Genomic DNA, 5,792 nt, shown 5'->3' on the forward strand with positions numbered 1-5,792 from the left:
CTTGCCCCTCCATATCTATCAGAACTCCTACACATTGCCGTCCCCTCCCGCTCCCTCAGATCTTCCTCCTCCCTCCACCTCACTGTCCCCCATGCTCGACTCATCACCGTGGGGAGCAGAGCCTTCAGCCGCTCTGCTCCCCAGCTCTGGAACTCACTCCCACCCGACCTCCGCAACATCAACTCTCTCCCTCTGTTCAAAACTAGACTAAAACCCATCTGTTCCAGCTTGCTTATCTGTAAATACACTGTTCCTGTTTTGTTTTTGTTTGTTTGTTTTGTTTGTTTTGTTTTTTGTTTTATTTGTTTTGTTATTACTACTTACACTTTTATGTTCCCTGTATCTGTCTTTTATTCTCTGTAAAGCGTCCTTGAGTGTTAGAAAGGCGCTGTTAATAAAATGTATTATTATTATTATTATTATTAAACACATGTTATTTTTAGGCCATAATCGCCCAGCCCTCGTTACTTTGGAAGTTGCATACTGACAGGACTTTGTGATTAATATCAACCACAAAAGCCTCAGTCAAGTACTTTTTGGTAAAGTATAACAATATGAACAAGTGTAAGAGCTACTCATGTTCACAACCACATTTCACAATGTCATTTCAACTATGGCATTTTCAGCATTTATTTCCTGCCAACCAGGACAACAAATAACCACACTAATTGTTCTTATGAATTAAAATGTGTTCAATACCTTCAATTTCAATTAACCAATCACGGCAAAAGCATATTGTTGGGTTTTCTCCGTATCTGCTGTTGCTGCCCTGCACAGAGAAGTCCACATCAAATAAAGTGCACAGGTCCTTTGCCTGTAGTGGAATCTCCTCACTGACAAACATGTTGTAGAACACTGCTGGATTCTTCCTCAGCTCCTCCAGTAAACCAAGGGTTTTTAACCCCTCAGCAAACCTGTAAAAACATGTAACATAATGTGCGACACATCCAGGGCCAATGATATTTTTCGGACAGATAAGACAGGTGAGGCACTTACTGGTCCAGGGCAGTCGCCAATCTTCCATTGACGAAGAAGTCTGCAGCTGACTGTACAAGGGTCTTCTCCTGCAGGCTGGACACATGTCTTAAGGCACCTATAATGCTGAGACTATCGGCTGCCTCTGCAATTGCACTGTTTGCATCTTGGACTGTTGTTGCTTCCTGTATCTACAAAAGACAGATAAAAATAATGAAAGCGTGAGAGAGTCCAAAATTCACTTCTAACAATACCTTCCCTACATAAATGATGTTTAAGCAACATAGCCCTCGTGTTTATGAGGATGTGATATCCTCACGACACTGGTTACCTCCGTCTGAACCACAGTTAAAGTTTAGTCTGCAAAGCTAAAATAAAGACATAACTAAAAGACTGCTCTGCGTCCTGAAAATGTAATACCTTAACGTGCTATGATTAATATTAGTGCTACTACAAATTACTATTGCACCTTTGGGAATCATGGAAAAATTCTTACCAAGAAATAAGATACAGACAATACCTGATGAAATCTGCCCAACCCAAACAGAACAAAATAAATCATACAGGACAAATAATTTCTAAATGAGTTTTTCCAAATAATTTCTAGAATTCTGCCAGTTGAATAACAGTAGAATTTGGGATTCCCTACCTTGAGTATCAAGAGACAACTGCCGGTCTTTCTCATGTCCCTCAAAGATATTTGACTGGTGGACGGCCCTCATCAACAGCCTTAGGTACTCTCTTGTTGGGCCCCCTTCGTCAACTGCCCCTTCACCATTGTCATCGTCATCCACAAACACAACATTCATTTTGCTTCAGGGTTGAAGGACCTACGCTTGAACGCCGCAGGCTACACAGGAAAACATTATCCCTGCATACATGTATTTGGTTTCTTGTGGGACAGAAGCTTCCATCAACTTTGCTGACCATTTTTTCCAATATGGTCTGTAGATCAATCCTGCAACCAAATAAGTTCATGCATTTTATTAATGCCAAATATGTACCATATTTTATAAGTTTAACACCTGATTAAACATAACAGGATATATATTTTTAAATACACAAAAATGTGAAGTCAAGTTAATGAGGAAAAACCTACTCATCATCAGGTCCTCTGAGGTCATGCGTTGAAACAGGAGACTGATTTTGTAATACTGTCTCATCTTGTTCATCAAGAATAATGATTGATTCCTGGGCAGATGAAGGAGGAAGTGATGGTTCATCATGAAGAGTCAGATTTCTTGTGGTTGCGAGAACAGAGTGAGCAGTGGCTGGGAGGAGGTCTCACACAGCAGTGGCTGAAGAGAGGGCACAGAGAGACTTGGCTGGGAGGAGGTCTCAAACAGCAGTGGCTGGAGAAAGGGCACAGAGAGACTTGGCTGGGAGGAGGTCTCACACAGCGATGACTGACCATGAGATGTATGGCGTAGGGCATAAGCTCCATCATTTTGTTGATCCGACAGAATTTCCTGAATACGAACATGCACAATACATGAGCTTGCAAACAAAACACTGTTTTAATTTGAAACAGGAATTTAATCCAGCACACATTTACCTGTACATCATGATTGAAAACCAAAGTACGTATAAAGTTGAGGTTGCTTTTATGCCATGATCCATTATTGACCCGGAGGAAGTGCTCTCAATTGATCTTGGTGATGTGGCTTCTTGCACCACAAAGATTTCACTGGCAATATCATCTTGTCCCACAAAGTCAAACAAGATCTTAAAGATGTGAAACAGTGTTAGTCAAGTTTTCCAACCCACTGAGAAGACACCTGATATTTTTCCTAAGCTGAACACATTTCACCTGGATTGGCTCCAACAAGCTGAATTTCCTCATATTGATGTGTCGATTTGGATATTTAAATTTGATGAACACCCCATCTGAGGGTTCCTCACATGCAGAGAGTCGCTGAGGTCTTGCCTCAATAGCCTGAAATGTGACTTGTCATTTAAAAATAAAATTAAAAAACCTTTAGCTAGTTTACCAAACTAATATATTACAAACAAACCTTTTGACGTCTTTCTGGTCTGGTAGGCTAGTTTTCTTCCTCTCCCATTAAAAGAAGACCACATTCTAAAGTATGTATGCATCCTGTAAGAGAACGTGAATTATACGTAAGCAGAACTTTTAAGTATTACCTTCTCCTGATCCACTAACAAAGTTTATTATACTCCTGGTCTTGCTGGGCACGTATAGCTCGCAATTCTTGAAGAGCCTAAATTTAAATAAATAAATAAAGGCCTTACTCACAATCAAAAAGTATACAAAAAAAATAAAAATAAATAAATACTTAAAATGTGTATACAGTGTCATCATTGGTTACCTGATTTCAACCACTTTTGCGCTTGGGTACCATTAGCCATGGTGTCATCTTGTACTGGAGCAATTGAGAGTTGTGGGAATGAATTCATGGATATGGTAGAAGATGTGGTGCCACCTGTTGTACACAGAAAATCCAAATAATTTCTTCTTCAGCTAGAAAACACTCTTATGGAAACAAACACATTAGAAAATATCCATTAGGTAGAAAAATTACACACTGTAACTACTCAGACATCACAGAATATACATCTTAGAAAAAGACAAAAACAGTTATTTGCCACTCATTAGTACAAAGTGCACAGTGGTCATAAAAATCATTACATGTGCAATCATTTTAATATGGACCTGATCTTAAACCAGAACATCGTAAGCACCTTTGATCCGCATTAAAGGATCAAAAGCATTCCTCTGATGTGCCAACATTCTTTTTACAGTGCATATCTGATTGGTGACTCCCTGTTACCATGGAAATGTTCACTGCACCTGCAACTCACCACAGCCCTATTTCATGCTACTTTCACAATTTCTATGCTTTTCAGATTTACATTAACAAATAATAGTTACTTTCTTTTTGATTAATGCATATACACTCACTTTCTTTTTGATTATATGGACTCAACTTTCTTTCATTAAATATCAGCACCATTCAACATCATTAACACAACAATACATGTTCATACATTCATTTATTAATGTCACATTCACACATCAACTTTCACATCCAACTCATGACACATCAACACATTCATCATCATTCTCATGTCATCATCACTATTCATTATGTCATCATCACAACTTTCTTTTAGATTAATGCATAGACACATCACTTTCTTTCTTTATGTCACCATCACAATTCATTATGTCATATACACACATCAACTTTATTTTATTTATGCATGTACACATCAACTTTCTTGATATTAAGGCATATACACATCAACTTTCTTTTGAATGATGCATACACACGTCACCTTTATTGTAGATTGATTCACATAACTTTTTTTGATATTAATGCATATACACATCAACTTTCTTTACATTATATCATCAACATTCATTATGTCATCACTCTTCATTATATCATCACTCTTCATATATTCATCATCACTCTCATTATATCATCACTCTTCATTATGTCATCCTTACAATTCATTATGTCATCTATACACATCTACTTTTTTTTTAATTAACATAATTTAACATACAATATTTATTAATCCCCAGTGGGGAAATTACAATTTGTTTGTGATCACACACAGGCCTGATACACACACATGCTCAGCCATGCACAAATGGAGAGAGTATGAGTGAGTAGGCTGGACCAGCACCCAGCAGTTGGGGGGGGGGGTTCAGTGCCTTGTCATCTCTCCAGCCACCAATCCACACTCTGTACTTTGTCAACACGGGCACTTGCAAAGGCCGACTGAGCTACTACTGCCACCACAGAACACTTTGACCCCGAGTGATTTGAATACACAACCTTCTGATCTGAGTCAGACACACTGACGTTGCGCCACAAGGTCTGCTGATTAATGCATATACACATCAACTTTCTTTTAGATTAACGCATATACACATCAACTTTCTTTGTTAATAAGATCACATAAGATCCCCAGTGGGAAAATTGCAATTTACACTCTGTTAGTAAACACACACAGGTCTGAAAAACACTCACACACGCTCAGGACCTATTCATGCACAATGGAGAGATGTCAGAGTGAGTGGGCTGCCAGCTGGACCTGTGCCTTTGGGGGGGTTCAGTGCCTTGCTCAAGAGTACCTGGCCGTGCCCAGGAGGTGAAGTGGCATCTCTCCAGCCACATGTGGACTTGAACCGTCATTGTATTATACTTAGACTTATCTTTTATGATCCTTTTGGGATGACTCCCTCAAGGAAATTGAAAGTTACAGCAGCAGTTTTAGCAAGGAAAAGAAATAAAAATGGATGAAAAAGACATATAAAGACAGCAAAATAACAATAATAAGAACAACAATAAGAACATTCGTCAAATAAACAAAGAAAACATAAATTATTATTAAAGTGTCAGTGTTGAGTCCAGTGTTAAAGTGATAAAGTGACCAGGTGTGAATTTAAGTCCAGGTGTGCATGTATGTTTGTCTGTATGTAAATTGATTCGTTTATTTAACCTGTTGCCATAGTCATGAATACTTTCTTTCCAAGTTTCTATTTTTCATTACTCTAACTTTTTCTCACTTGGTTTTACCTCTGTCTTTACTGAGACTTGGGTGACTTGTCGTCCTGTAAATTTGCATCATCCAGAATATTATTTAGTTAGGATGGGTCAAACTGAATGCATTTTGAACTGCTACTTGAATAGATGAACACTTTAAGATGGTTTATTTCAGGTCTAAATAAAGATGTTGCTTCCAAAAAGAAGAAAAAAATACTTGCGTCCTCTATACAGTTTCCTTGTCAGCTCTGCGTCCAGCAAAGAAGAAGCAGCAGCAGCGCCCTCTGCTGATAAAAA

Source organism: Etheostoma spectabile, unplaced genomic scaffold (assembly GCF_008692095.1).
Source record: "Etheostoma spectabile isolate EspeVRDwgs_2016 unplaced genomic scaffold, UIUC_Espe_1.0 scaffold00005818, whole genome shotgun sequence".
Classification (NCBI taxonomy): Eukaryota; Metazoa; Chordata; class Actinopteri; order Perciformes; family Percidae; genus Etheostoma; species Etheostoma spectabile.